Below are 16,049 nucleotides of genomic sequence, written 5' to 3'. Positions count from 1 at the left end.
TCTGGGTGAAAAAACCTCCCTCTGACATCTCCCCTGAACCTCCCACCCATAACCTTAAAGCCATGACCTCTCGTCTTGAGCATTGGTGCCCTGGGAAGGAGGCGCTGACTGTCTACTCTATCTATTTCTCTCAATATTTTATATACCTCTATCATGTCTCCTCTCATCCTCCTCCTTTCCAGTGAATAAAGCCCTAGCACCTTAAGCCTCTCCTCATATTCAATACCCTCCAATCCAGGCAGCATCCTGGTAAATCTCCTCTGCACCCTCTCCAATGCCTCCACATCCTTCCTATAATGAGGTGACCAGAACTGAACACAGTACTCTAAATGTGGCCTAACTAGAGTTTTGTAAAGCTGCATCATAACCTCGCGGCTCTTAAACTCAATCCCGCGATTTATGAAAGCCAACATCCCATTGGCCTTCTTAACTGCTCTTTCCACCTGTGAGGCAACTTTCAACGAACTGTGAATATGAAACCCCAGATCCCTCTGCTCCTCCACACTGCCAAGTACCTTGCCGTTTACCCTGTACTCTGCCCTGGAGTTTGTCCTTCCAAAGTGTACCACCTCACACTTCTCCGGATTGAACTCCATCTGCCACTTGTCAGCCCAGCTCTGCATCCTATCAATATCCCTCTGTAAGCTCCGACAGCCCTCCACACTATCCACAACACCGCCTATCTTAGTGTCGTCCGCAAACTTACTAACCCAGCCCTCCACCCCCTCATCTAAGTCATCTATAAGTATCACAAAAAGTAGAGGTCCCAGAACCGATCCCTGCGGGACACCACTAGTCACTGCCTTCCAATCCGAGGGCACTCCTTCCACCACAACCCTCTGCTTTCTACATGCAAGCCAATTCCTAATCCACACAACCAAGCTTCCTTGGATCCCTCGGCCTCTGACCTTCTGAAGAAGCCTACCATGAGGAACCTTATCAAATGCCTTACTAAAATCCATGTAAACCACATCCACCACACTGCCCTCATCAATCTTCCTGGTCACCTCCTCAAAGAACTCTATCAGGCTTGTGAGGCAAGATCTTCCCTTCACAAAGCCATGCTGGCTGTCCCTAATCAGTCCATGATTCTCTAGGTGTTCATAAATCCTATCCCTTAGAATCCTTTCTAACAGCTTACCCACCACAGACGTGAGACTCACCGGTCTATAATTCCCTGGCCTATCCCTATTACCTTTTCTGAACAAGGGGACCACATTCGCAATCCTCCAATCCTCCGGCACCACCCCCGTAGACAACGAGGACTCAAAGATCCTTACCAGCAGTTCAGCAATCTCCTCCCTAGCCTCTCAAAGCAGCCTGGGGAAAATCCCGTCAGGCCCCGGAGATTTATCTGTCTTAATATTATTTAACAACTTCAACACATCCTCTCTCTTGATATCAACAACCTCGAGAACATTACCCCTACCAGCACTCCCTTCCGCATCATCAAGACCCCTCTCCCTGGTGAATACCGAAGAGAAGTACTCATTCAGAACTTCTCCCACTTCCGCCGCCTCCAGGCAAATTCTCCCACCTTTGTCCTTAATCGGACCTACCTTCACCCTAACCATCCTCCTACCCTTCACGTACTTGAAAAAGGCCTTGGGATTTTCCTTAACCCTACTAGCCAAAGCCTTTTCATGTCCCCTTCTAGCTCTCCTCAGCCCTTTCTTTAGTTCCTTCCTCGCTACCTTATATTCCTCACGGGCCCTGTCTGAACTTTGCTGCTTATACCTCACATATGTTACCTTCTTCTCCCTAACAAGTCGTTCCACCTCTCTCGTCACCCACGGTTCCTTCACCACGCCATTCCTTCTCTGCCTCACCGGGACATATTTATCCCTAACATCCTGCATAAGATCCCTGAATATCGACCACATCCCCATGGTACATTTTCCTTCAAAAAGGACATCCCAATTTACACTCCCAAGTTCTCTCCTTATAGCCTCGCAGTTAGCCCTTCCCCAATTGAAAAACCTCTTGTCCTCTCTGCACCTGTCCCTGTCCATGACAATTTTAAAGGTTATGGAGCAATGGTCACTGTCCCCAAAATGCTCACCCACCAATAGATCCTTCACCTGTCCCGGTTCATTTCCTAAAACTAGATCTAACATGGCATTCCCTCTAGTCGGCCCATCAACATACTGCATCAGGAATCCCTCCTGGACACATTTAACAAATTCTGTCCCATCTAAACCTTTGGCACTAAGCAGGTTCCAGTCTATATTTGGGAAGTTGAAGTCTTCCATTATAACAACCCTGTTATTTCTGCTTCTCTCCAAACACTGCCTGCCAATCTGCTCCTCTATATCTCTACTGCTACCGGGGGGCCTATAGAATACTCCTAGTAGAGTAACTGCTCCTTTCTTGTTCCTTAACTCCACCCATACGGACTCTAGAGATGATCCTTCTACAACATTCATCTTTTCCACAGCCGTAACAGTGTCCCTGACCAGTATCGCCACCCCTCCACCTCTTCTCCCCCCTTCCCTATCCCTCTTAAAACATCGAAAACCAGGAATATTCAATATCCACTCCTCTCCTGACGTCAGCCACGTCTCAGTAATAGCCACGATATCATAGTCCCCCATACTTATCCAAGCCCTCAGTTCATCCCCCTTATTCCTGACACTTCTTGCATTTAAGTAAACACACTTCAGTCCATCTACCTTACTACTTTTACAGCCTGTATTCTGCTTCTCCTTCCCCAAAGCCTCTCTGCCTGTTTGATCTAACTTTTCCCCATTCCCTTCTTCCTCTAACCTACTCCTCCGGTTCCCTTCCCCCTCACAAACTAGTTTAAACCCTCCTGTACCACCTTAGCAAATCTCGCCGCAAGGATATTGGCCCCCTTCTGGTTCGGGTGTAACCCGTCCTCTATGTACAGGTCCCACCTTCCCGAGAAGAGATCCCAATCATCCAGAAATCTAAAACCCTCCCTCCTGCACCAACTTCTCAGCCACACATTTATCTGCCACCTCCTTCTATTCCTACCTTCACTATCACGTGGCACTGGCAGCAATCCCGAGATTGCTACCCTTGAGGTCCTGTTCCTCAATTTTCTGCCTAGCTCCCTGAACTCACTCTTCAGGACCTCATCCCCCTTCCTACCTATGTCATTGGTGCCAATATGGACCACAACTTCTGGCTGCTCTCCCTCCCACTCAAGAATTCTGTGGACCCGATCAGTGCATAATTTATGTTTGCGATTTTCCTGTGAATGTTATGTATCTGATGCTGCTGCAAGTAAGCTTTTTGTTGCACCTGTGCATATATGTATTGGGATAAGTTTTGGGAAAAGTTTTCAATAAGCAATAATCGCGCCTCGGGTAAACCTCATCAGCTACGATACTGCCACTGCGCAAAGCATGTACATGTGCATATGACAACAAACTCTATTTTTCTACTTTTCAACTCATTACTCTTTGTAATAGAAGTATTGATGCTGATTGCACCACATGCTCTGGCTGTTCACTCATTTCACCCCTCCCCTCCCCTCCCCACCTCATAAGCTTACAGTTTCTGTGACATCCTTGATCCTGGCACCTAGGAGAAGATTAGTGACCAACTTGTGATCAGACAAACAGAAACTCAAACCTGCCCCTCTAACTTATCACTGTCGCTCTTCTGTCCTCACCCCATTCAGCTAAGTCAACCACAGTGCCAATGGCATCCCTCCAATTTTATTCACTTAAGAAACCGTAGTGTTCTCCAATATTCAGAAGTGAATACTATTTAGGGAGCATAATGCACAAAGGAAACTTCCATTTTGTCCTCTTGCTCTGCCTAGTAGTCATTCATTTCGTTTCTATTGCAAATGTATGGGGTGACCACCTCCTGAAATCATGCTACCCATGTTAATAGATTCATTGAGTAATGGAGCATGGAAACAGGCCCTTCGGCCCAACTTATCCATACCGATCATGGTGCCCACCAAGCTAGCCCCATTTGCCTGTGTTTGGCGCATCTCTCTCTAAACCCTTACTATCCATGCACTTATCCAAATGTTATTGTACCTGCCTCAACCACTTCCTCTGGCAGCTCGTTGCATACACGCAGCACCCTCACAAGTTCCCCCTCAGGTCCCTTTTAAATCTTTCACGTCTCATCTTACACCTATGCCCTTTAGTTTTTGATTCCCTTTCCCTGGGAAAAAGACTGTGCATTCACCCTGTCTATGCCCCTCATGATTTTATACACCTCTGTAAGATCACCTCTCAGTCTCCTACTCTCCAAGGAATAAAGTCCTAGCCTGCCCAACCCCTCCCTATAACTCAGGCCCTCAAGCCCTGGCAGCATCCTTGCAAATCTTCTCCACACTCTTTCTAGCTTAATGTCTTCCTATAACAGGGCGACCAAACTTGTACACAATACTCCAAATGTGGTCTCACCAATATCATGTACAACTGCAACTCCTATACTCAATGCCCTGACTGATGAAGGCCAGCATGCCAAATGCCTCCTTCACCACCCTATCTACCTGTAATGACGCTTTCAACAAACTACATACTTGTACTCTTAGGTCCCTCTGTTCCCCAACACTTCCCAGGATCCAACCATTCATATTACAAGTCCTACCCTGGTTTGACTTTCCAAAATGCAACGCCTCGCACTTACCTAAATTGAAAACCATTTGCCAACCTTCAGCCCACTTACCTAACTGATCAAGATCCCTCTGTAATTTTTGATAACCTTCTTCACTATCTATGATACCACCTATTTTAGTATCATCAGCAAACTTACTAACCTTGCCTTGCACATGTACATCCAAATCATTTATATAAATAACGAACAGAGGTCCCAGCACTGACCCCCTGTGGCACACCACAAGTCATAGGCCTCCAGTCCGAGAAACAACCTTCAACCAACACTCTCTGCTTCCTACCATTGAGACAATTACAAATCCAATTTGCTAATTCTCCCTAGGTTCCATGCAATCTAACCTTCCAGACTAGCCTGCCATGAGGGGTCTTGTCTATGTGGACTTTAGCAAGGCCTTTGACAATGTAGACTGCCCTACCCTCAAGATTTGAACTCATGTCTCTGGATTAATAGTCCAGGCTTCTGCATGCTAAACCAGTAATTTAACCACTATGCTACTCAACCTTCCTCAGCCTCAAAAATCCACTGTAACAAAGCCAAGGGTCACTCAAGGTCTGAAATTCAGGTCATGGACTTCTCATGATACTCCCTAAAATGCAGCATCTGGATTTCCCAGACTTGTATTTATTTATTTTTGGGGATGCAGGAAAGCTGGCAAGGACCATTCAAAGATTCAAATTAGGATCCTTAATTGCCCTGAACAAGCCAGCTTTCTAGGCCATTTCAGAGAACACAAGAGTCCACCACAATGCTTTGGGTCTGGAGTCACATAGGACATACCAATTAAGAAAGTCAAGTTTCCTCGCCTGAAGGACATTAATGAGGCAGAAATGGAACCTATACAAGACAGGCAGTTTCTATCAACAAACACTATTTCCAGAAGCTACCAACTGCACTACTCACTGTAATTCTCTAGTCTCATGTGCATGGCTACTGGCCTAATCTTAGAACTGTATTATTAAAATAGCCATCATTTTCTAACTGCACGAACTATTGCCTCCAATTTTTTTCCATATTGGAACATCATACAGAACCTCATTGCCACCCATAACTGATAAGCAAATTAAATTTACAAACATGCAAAAATATACTGATAATTTAATATATGCATTTTTAAGGGAAGTCACTAACCTATTTCATAACAAGTTTTGTACGAGGTATGTTTAAAAAAGTTTCCCCAACTATAAGTGAAATATTATGAATGCATCTTTCTGAATGCTTCAACTAGCTAATTCAAGTCAGATTGATGACAGCTTTTAAGGCTCTGAAATCATTCATTTTATTTCCAGGATTTTGCCAAAGTCAGCCATGTGAGGAAATAACCAATCACTCTGAGTTTTGATGTACATGTGACTAATAAATATCAGTAAGATATATATCTATATATAAGAAACTTGCAAGTAACAAAGGACACTTTTTAAGACAAAATATGGAGACCCTCCTTCAAATGTAGACATTATGATCATAAAACCCTCAGTTATGTCTGCCAGTACAACTTGCTGGTGTAGTTTACTGGTGTATCAATGAGCCCTCCATTCCCATCTTAGTCCTCAACTATTGCAAAATTCCAAACAAGCTCAACACAAGCTTCAAGAAATGTAACCCATTTTACTTCTGAACACTGTACCCAAAAGAGATGGGGGTGGGGTACATGGAAGTATTGGAAAATAAGGAGCAATCAATCAGCAAGTTCAGAAGTCCTGAGTGAATGCTTCTTGGTGCATCAGAATAAATATACCATAACAGATAGATCAAATATTATGAATTGTAACATCAGATATAAAAAGCAATTCAACAAAACTACATAGAAATCTGCACAGCCACTTACTCTCACACTCCTCTCTTACTCCCCCTCCTCTTCAACTCACGTACCAAACCAATGTTGATACAGTCTGCCTTTCAATCGCTAATACATGTAGCACACTTTACAATCTCACCAACCTCTGAGCAATTAGATTTCTGAGTTGATGTAAATCTCATGTTTAATCTTCTGTCGTGGTCCCTTTGCTTTTGCGCTCCTCCACTTTTGGCTTACCATCCATCCCCAATTTTCAGCACTCCCCTATTGATTATCGAGCCTTCAGCTACTAAAATCCCAACTTTGAACTCCTCTCCAAATCTCTCCTTGTATAGGACACTTCTTCAAAATTAGTCCTTTTGACTAATATTTTCGTCGTAAATGTCTTAGGATCTCCTTTTATGGCCAGTTGTCAAATTTAGTTTGATAAAACTCTTGCCAAGACATTTAGGATATTTTACAATGTTAAATGCACAGCATAAATACAAGGTGCTGTTGTTCCCTTCCATCCACTTTTTAAGTGCGTTGTTCAGTGCTGTTAATGGACTCACTCAGACTCCAATTCCAACAAAATGTTCATACCCAAAATGTTAATAAACTTTCTTTTCCCAAGATGCTAAGTTTATAAAAACACATCAAGCAACTGCACATTGACTTATCATGAATTTGGTACAACATCAATTGATTTCAGATAATGACTTAGTTTAGATTCTGAGAGACCAGTGTCTTTGAGCCAATTATTGGCATTTATTGAAATGAATCCAATTCTTTCACCCCAAATGCAAAATCATAGTGTCAGTTAATCATGGGTCTGCAAGTCTGTCACTTGAACAGAGTTGGATTTAACAATGGAAATAATGGAGCACATTCACAAACACTTGCTAATCAGGAGTGTAGCAAGAGTAGGCCATCTGGGCCTTTGTGTCTGCTCCACCATTCAATACAATCACAGCTGATTCTCCATTTCAAAACTACATTGCTACTCTTCCTCTGTCCTTACCCCTTGATGCCTTTTGTTTCCAGAAATCCATCTACCCTCTTCTTAAATTTATTTAGTGACTTGAGTCTCTATAATGTTCTATGGTTGAAAATTTCACAGGTTTACCACCTGAGTGAAGAAATTCTTCCTCATATCAGTTCTAAATATCTTAAGCCATTTCCTAAACTGTGACCCCTGGTTGTAGGCATCGTAGGTGTACTGTGAAGGGTCATGGTTGTCACGTGACACCACTAACCACATGGTTGAAAGCCACACCACTGTCAATCAAGGTCTGGCTCCACCCACCTATTAGTACACACACTTGACAACTGGCCTTTGTACCTGACCCTGAACCATTGGATTGTTTGAATTACCTGGGCTGGACCACCCAGCCCACCAGCACTATAAAGAATGCCACATGTGCGTGGTTCGCCCTCTTTTGATTGCTCCAGGAATCATGAAACAATGCTGAAGAGATCTTGTGCACTTCCACAAGGGTTAGGAGTGTCCTAAGTAGATTCCCGGTAGCGTAGAGCTGATGCTTGCACTGAAGTCGAGGGGTCAGGCATTGTATTGTTTCTTCTTTGATCATTTGTAACTAGTTTGGTGTGCGTGCATGTGTGTGTGTGTGTGCGTGCGTGCATGCGCGCATCTTACCCTTGTTGTGATCTCCCCCACGTTCGCGATCACCCGTTTGCGTGTGTGTAAGTGTGCGTCTGTTCCCGTTCATCCTGTCCCACGTTTGTCTTTGCAAATAAATCATCTTAACTCCAAAGCCTGTGTCCAGAGTCTTTGCCCTTTAAGACCTCACAAACTTGTCTGACAACATTTGGTGCTGCGAGCAGGATCTTGAAGGTCTTGGCTGGACACAGACGCAGGGAGGATGTTTTGGAACGGGGGAAGGTCAGTGCAGGCACTGAGGATAGGATCCCCGGGTGGACTGATGAAAGTGAGGGATTTGGGAGCTTGGCCAGCATGCTGGCAGACCACGGCAAGCCAGTGGACTGGGATGAGCAGTTAGACCCCTGTGGTGAGAAACTGGGGCACAATGTGGTCGCCCTCCTCCAGAAGTCGGGATTTCCCAGGGCCAAAGGGGTGCCTTCTGGCTACTTGTGTCCCTCCTGAGACACCAGGTCGGGATTACTAGCCAGTTGCAGAATACATGTCTCCAGAAGGAAAGGGAGATAGAGATGCTCCAGCAGCGATGCTGTACGCTGCAGCAGGCAGTTCAGACTGCCCAGACCCGAGCCAGCGACCTTGAGGCCAGGGGTACTGAGGTCACCTGCAGGCTGATTCAGCTACAGCAAGTGCAGGCAGCCTGCCGGTCTGGCTAGCAGCCAGACCCTTCAAAATCCGAGCCTTGGTCCGGCGTGGCAATAGGCTGGATGCATGGCTGGGGGATGGGGACATATGGATGGATAACGATGGGGAGGGGGTACCCGAAGAGCCTGAGTCTCATCACACCCACCCTCCCCCCTACGCACCCGAACCCCTGCATGCTCGACCTGTCGTCATGCGGTCCCAGATCTGCCACAGAAGGGAGGGGAGTCAGGATGGGGCCTCCGCAGGGGAAAGTGCCTGCGGTCCCTCTGAGACCACGGAGACCCGGGACTTCTCCGTCAAGGAGCTTACTCAGCTGGCAGATCAGTACCACCAGCGGTCGGGCGAACAGCTGGCTACATGGCTGCAACGTGAGCCTCTCTCACCAGGAAGCGAGCACCCTACGGAGCTTGTCTGATCAACAGAGCATTAATAACGCTGTGCGGGCGCCACTGGGAGGGATCAGGGACACTGCTACCCTGTGGGATCGGGTAGTGACCACCGTGAGGGCCTGGTACCCTACCCTCCTCGAGTGGGATTTATATGGGCGACCACAGTGGAGCACAGTCAGTGAGGGCACCAGGGTCATCAGGGAATGGGCGCTAGTGACTGGCGTTTATGAGGGGACTGGCGACCAAGCTTTTAGAGAACACCAGGGTGACCAGCGCGCTAGCGGGATGTCTGGTCGCCACCGTGCGCCCTGACCTGAGGCTACGGTGGTAGTCGGGGCAGCCAAGCGGGAACCGGTTGTTGTTCCTCCAAGGTCATCTGCAGTCGACAGTATAGGGTGCCGGGGGGGACACCAAGACATCACAGAGGCCATCCAAGCCCTGCTGCAGGAGGGAGTCATCCAACCCGACATCGTCACTCTGGTGGAGGATATTTCGGGACGCCCAGACAAACCGTGGTACACCGTTGTGGATTTGGCTAATGCATTCTTTTCCATCCCCCTCCATCGCACCTCCCAGGACCAATTTGCATTCACCTGGGACAGGAGACAATATACAGCTGCATACAACATTTTGGGCACCCCTGGTCAAACTTTGTTACTGTGAATAGCTAAGCGAGTAAACGATGACCTGATTTCCAAAAGGCATAAAGTTAAAGATGACACATTTCTTTAATATTTTAAGCAAGATTACTTTTTTATTTCCATCTTTAGAGTTTCAAAATAACAAAAAAGGAAAAGGGGCCGAAGCAAAAGTTTGGGCACCCTGCATGGTCAGTACTTAGTAACACCCCCTTTGGCAAGTATCACAGCTTGTAAATGCTTTCTGTAGCCAGCTAAGAGTCTTTCAATTCTTGTTTGGGGGATTTTCGCCCATTCTTCCTGGCAAAAGGTTTCTAGTTCTATGAGATTCTTGGGCTGTCTTGCATGTACTGCTCTTTTGAGGTCTATCCACAGATTTTCGATGATGTTTAGGTCAGGGGACTGTGAGGGCCATGGCAAAACCTTCAGCTTGTGCCTCTTGAGGTAGTCCATTGTGGATTTTGAGGTGTGTTTAGGATTGTTATCCTGCTGTAGAAGCCATCCTCTTTTCATCTTCAGCTTTTTTTTTACAGACTGTGATGTTTGCTTCTACAATTTGCTCGTATTTAATTGAATTCATTCTTCCTTCTACCAGTGAAGTGTTCCCTGTGCCACTGGCTGCAACACAAGCCCAAAGCATGATCGATCCACCCCTGTGCTTAACAGTTGGAGAGGTGTTCTTTTCATGAAATTCTGCACCCTTTTTTCTCCAAACATACCTTTGCTCATTGCAGCCAAAAAGTTCTATTTTAACTTCATCAGTCCACAGGACTTGTTTCCAAAATGCATCAGGCTTGTTTAGATGTTCCTTTGCAAACTTCTGACGCTGAATTTTGTGGTGAGGACACAGGAGAGGTTTTCTTCTGATGACTCTTCCATGAAGGTCATATTTGTGCAGGTGTCGCTGCACAGTAGAACAGTGCACCACCACAGTCTGCTAAATCTTCAAGGTCTTTTGCAGTCAAACAGGGGTTTTGATTTGCCTTTCTAGCAATCCTACAAGCAGTTCTCTCAGGAAGTTTTCTTGGTCTTCCAGACCTCTACTTGACCTCCACTGTTCCTGTTAACTGCCATTCCTTAATTACATTACAAACTGAGGAAATGGCTACCTGAAAACGCTTTGCTATCTTCTCATAGCCTTCTCCTGCTTTGTGGGCATCATTTATTTTAATTTTCAGAGTGCTAGGCAGCTGCTTAGAGGAGCCAATGGCTGCTGATTGTTGGAACAAGGTTTGAGGAGTTGGGGTACTTATAAAGCTTTGAAATTAGCATCACCTGGCCTTTCCTAACGATGACTGTGAACGAGCCATAGTCCTAACAAGCCAATGAAGGTCTGAAACCTTGGTAAAAGTTATCTGAGAGCTCAAATCTCTTGGGGTGCCCAAACTTTTGCATGGTGCTCCTTTCCTTTTTTCACTCTAAAATTGTACAAAACAAAAATAATACACTAATCTTGCTTAAAATGTTGAAAAGAATGTTTCATCTTTAACTTTATGACTTTCGGAGATCAGTTCATCTTCTACTCACTTAACTATTCACAGTAACAGAAATTTTGACCGGGGTGCCCAAACTTTTGCATGCCACTGTACCTTCCAACATCTACCACAAGGGTACATTCATAGCCCCACAATATGCCACGGGTTAATCTCCCAAGTTTTGCAAGCCATTCAACTTCCCCCAGGGGTGTCAACCGCAAATTACATTGATGACATTCTCATACAAGGGCCGTCTGAGGCTATTGTCTCAGAGGCTCTTGATATACTAATCTCCTCCCTTAGAGAACGGGGCTGGGCCATTAATGTGGAAAAGGTGCAAGTCCCAGCCCGGAATATATCATTTCTCGGGATCCAGTGGCACACAGGCAAACGAGATATTCCTGAAACTGCCCAAAACAAAGTTTTAAATTTTGCCGTCCCCTCCAACAAAACAGACACCCAGAGCTTCATGGGTCTCCTCAGCTATTGGCAGCAGCATATACCCCACCTCACCATGCTCCTGCGACCCCTCTATAGGGTTTCTCGAATGAAGGCCACCTTTTCCTGGGGACCTGAACAGCAGGCTGCCTTTGAGACAGCGAAGCAAGCTGTGGAGCAAGCCCTGCCACTTGCTCCCTGCCAGACAGGGGTCCCCTTCAAGTTACAGGTCTCCGCTCGTGAGTCGGTCGCTGAATAGAGCCTCTGGCAGAAGGTCCAAGGGCGCAGAGTCTTGCTCGGCTTCTGGACCAAATCATTGCCTGAGGCTGCCACTTGCTACAGCCCTTTTGAGCGCCAGCTGTTTGCCTGCTACCCGGTGCTCCTTGCCACTGAACACCAAACCGGCAACAACCCCATGGTCCTTTGCCCCCACCTGCCCATAATGCGTTGGGTCATGTCCCCTGACTCCACACACAAAGAGGGCCGAGCCCAGAGGTCCTCGATAGTGAAGTGGAAGTTGTACATCACGGACCAGGCCAAACCCAGTCCGGAAGGGGTCAGCCGCCTCCATGAACAGGTCAGGTTATGTCCTTCCCCCAGACCCAGGATCCACCCCCAGGCATACCTGAGATCCAGCCCTCCCCCGCATCCTGGGGCCAACCCTTCGACTCCCTCAACCCCGAACAAAAACTGCAGGCCTGGTTCACAGACGGATCCAGCTGCTGGAAAAGGGGGGGGGGGGGGGGGGGGGGGGGGGGGGCAATATTGGAAGGTGGCGGCACTTCATCCTTCCACGAATAAAACCTTGACCAAAGAGGTTCGCGTGTGGCAGATAGACTATATCGGAACGCTCCCATGCCATAATGAAAAGCAATACACCCTGACGATGGTGGACACATACTGAAGTGTCCCCGTGGCGGTGCCCCGTGAGAGGGCCGACCAGAACAGCACCAAAGGATATTGCAGTACCTCTCCTCCATCTATGGAGTCCCATGGGAGGTACAATCCAATCAGGGCTCTCACTTTGCGGGGGCTAAAGTACAGAACTGGGCGGCTGAGGCAGGGATCTCGTGGCTGTTCCATATCCCCTACCATCGGGCCTGATAAAAAGAATGAACAGCCTGCTGAAAGAAACAGTATGCACGCTAAGGCCTTCCCGCACACTGCAGGGTGGTCGGGTGTGCTACAGCAGGCCGTCGACCAGCTGAATACATGGCCCACTGGCCAAGGGGGATCCCCATTATCCCACTATCTGGCACACTCCCCAACTCCTGACTTGCAAGACCCTGAACCACCCCCCCCCCCACCGAGACCGAAGACTCAGAGAGTATGGGTCCAACAGCCACAGGGCCCCCGTCAGAAACACCCATTGGGTGGTGATTCTGGGTCAAACTAACCTATCCTGTCTTCATACCCAACACCTGACCCACCGAGAATGAGAGAATGAGTCTGTTCCTCAACCTCCCGTTCCCCCCCTCACCCCCTGCAGGATGATGGCACTACTCCAGTCATTCCCTCTGCTCACCGCGATGATCAGCATCGGAACGTCTGCTAACACCTTCCTCAGAATCGCCTACGGATTCGCCATCACCTCCAACAAATCAGACTGCTGGATTTGCGTCCGGACCCCAGCACACGCCGGTGAAGCTCTACCACTTACACCAATCCCCCTGGATGATCTTTTTTCTTTTTCAATATTTTTATTAGATTTCAAATGAATACACATAACAATAGTAATTATACACATGGTGCGAAGAGATTGGGATTACAATAATAACAGTTAACATATACAAACACAGGGAGTAAAATATATAATCTGAACCTCCCAATTTCTTACTAAATGAACATGATACAAAAGAATTTGAAAAGAAATTTGATTATATGAAAAGAGAACCCCAAAATTAAAAATAACCATAACAAAAGAACAAACAATAATAATAATAAACAAAAGCAAACCAAAACCTACAAAAAAAAAAGCTGGACTGTCATATTTCTTCGGTTGTAGAACATTATTATGTTGTTAGCTCCGCTCCTCTATATTCAAATAGAAGATTATTGAAAGGGATTCGAAAAAGATCTGCTTACATCATATGGAAATACTGAATAAATGGGCTGCAAATTGCCTCAAATTTAAGCGAAGGATCAACAGTACCACTCCTAATTTTTTTTAAGTTTAAACATGTTATAGTTTGAGAAAACCATTGAAATGTGGTAGGAGGTATAGGGTCCTTCCATTCAAATAGAATGGATCTCTTGGCCATTAATGTAACAAAAGCAATCATACGACAAGCTGAAGCAGATAGATGGCCAGACTCCATCACTGGTAACCCAAAGATTGCAGTAATAGGATGAGGTTGTAAATCAATATTCAATACAATTGAAATAATATTAAAAATGTCTTTCCAATATTTTTACAAAAGAGGACAGGACCAAAACGTGTGTCAGGGAAGCCACCTCCGAATTACATCTGTCGCATACTGGATTTATGTGGTGATAAAAACGGGCTAACTTATCCTTAGACATATGGGTCCTGTGAACCACCTTAAACTGTATCAAAGAATGTCTAGCACACATTGAAGATGTATTAACTAATTGGAGAATTTTCTTCCATGTCTCTATAGGTAAAAGTAAACGAAGTTCTCTTTCCCATTCATTCTTAATTTTATCAAGTGTCTCTAGACGTACTTTCATAATCAGATCATAAATTATTGCCATCAAGCCCTTCTGATAAGGATTAAAACCTAAAATTTTTTCTGTAATTTCAATTTTATATGGTGTCGGAAAAGTAGGTAAAATAACTTTTAAAAAATTTCTAATCTGTAAATATCGAAAAAATGTGATCTAGGCAAATTGCATTTATTAGACAACTGTTCAAAAGACAAAAGACAATTATCAATGAATAGATCACAAAAGCATGTTATTCCCTTCATTTTCCATAAAGAAAAAGCTAAATCAATTCTAGACGGTTGAAAGAAAAAATTGGATTGGATAGGACTTGATAAAATGAATTTATTCAATCCAAAAAAATTTACGAAATTGAAACCATATTCGTATTGTATGTTTAGTTATTGGGTTGATCATTTGTTTACTCAATTTAGTAAGTGCAAAGGGGAGCAAGGCTCCTAAAATAAAAGCTAATGAAAACCCTTGCACTGACTCATGCTCAAGATACACCCATCGGGGATATTGAATTACATCTAAATCTTGTGTCCAAAAAATTAAATATCTAATATTAATTGCCCAGTAGTAAAATCTAAAGTTAGGCAAAGCCATACCACCATCCTTTTTTAATTTCTGTAAATATTTCTTACTTAACCTTGGGTTTTTATTCTGCCATATATATGAAAGAATTTTAGAATCAATAATATCAAAAAAGGATTTCGAGATGAAGGTTGGAACCACCTGGAATAAATACAAAAATTTAGGTAAAATAGTCATCTTAACTGCATTGATTCGACCAATCAATGACAGAGACAATGGGGACCATTTAGTAAGCAATTGTTTAACATGATCAATTAAGGGTAAAAAGTTAGCTTTCAATAAGTCCTTATGCTTCTTGGTAACTGTAACACCCAAATCAGTCACTAATCTAAATAGTAATTGCCTATAGACTGGGATTTGCATATTTAATGAGAAAAGCTCACTCTTATTAAGATTTAATCTATAGCCAGAAAAAGCACTAAACTGAGCAAGCAATGATAATGCTGCAGGAATGGATTTCTCAGGGTTAGAGACATAAAGTAACAGGTCATCTGCATATAATAATATCTTGTGCGTCCCATTTCCACAAGTAATACCAAATATGTTAGAAGAGTCCTGAAAGGCAATCGCCAAGGGTTCCAAGGCAATATCAAATAATAAAGGACTTAAAGGGCAGCCCTGTCTAGTGCCTCGAAAAACCTGAAAAAGGGGGATCTCTGATTATTAGTAAGTACTGAAGCCAAAGGTGTATGATATATCAATTTAATCGTGGATATAAAATTTGGGCTAAAATTAAATTTCTCAAGCGTGTTAAATAAATATTCCCATTCGACTCTATCAAACGCCTTCTCGGCATCAAGCGAGATAACACATCCTGGAATTGTAGATGAAGGGGTATATCCAATATTCATTAACCTCCTAATATTAAAATGCAAATACCGATTTTTAATAAATCCTGTCTGGTCATCAGAAATAATTTGTGGAAGTACATTTTCCAGTCTAGAAGCCAATATTTTGGAAAACATTTTGGAGTTCACATTCAATAATGTCTGTATGATGCACATTCAGTGGGATCTTTATCCTTTTAAAGAATTAAAGAGATAGATGCTTCATAAAAGGATTGCGGTAATTTACCTACTTATAGGGCATCTTTAAAAATTTTACCTAACCAAGGAGAAAGAAGATCAGAAAAAGATTTTAAAA

The 16,049-nt window shown here is 44.5% G+C and overlaps 1 protein-coding gene and 1 non-coding gene across 4 annotated transcripts in view; both read right to left on the bottom strand.

Moving 5' to 3' along the window:
- The window catches only part of map3k3 (mitogen-activated protein kinase kinase kinase 3), a 171,167-nt gene that overhangs the window by 134,979 nt on the left and 20,139 nt on the right, over positions 1 to 16,049 (bottom strand). The window lies entirely within an intron of this gene.
- On the bottom strand, positions 3,290 to 3,372 carry LOC127583153 (U4 spliceosomal RNA). The gene has a single exon (XR_007958219.1). It is a non-coding gene; the product is annotated as a U4 spliceosomal RNA (small nuclear RNA).

This window comes from Pristis pectinata, chromosome 25 (genome assembly GCF_009764475.1).
Source record: "Pristis pectinata isolate sPriPec2 chromosome 25, sPriPec2.1.pri, whole genome shotgun sequence".
Lineage (NCBI taxonomy): Eukaryota > Metazoa > Chordata > Chondrichthyes > Rhinopristiformes > Pristidae > Pristis > Pristis pectinata.
This window is presented reverse-complemented; position numbering and strand designations above follow the sequence as displayed.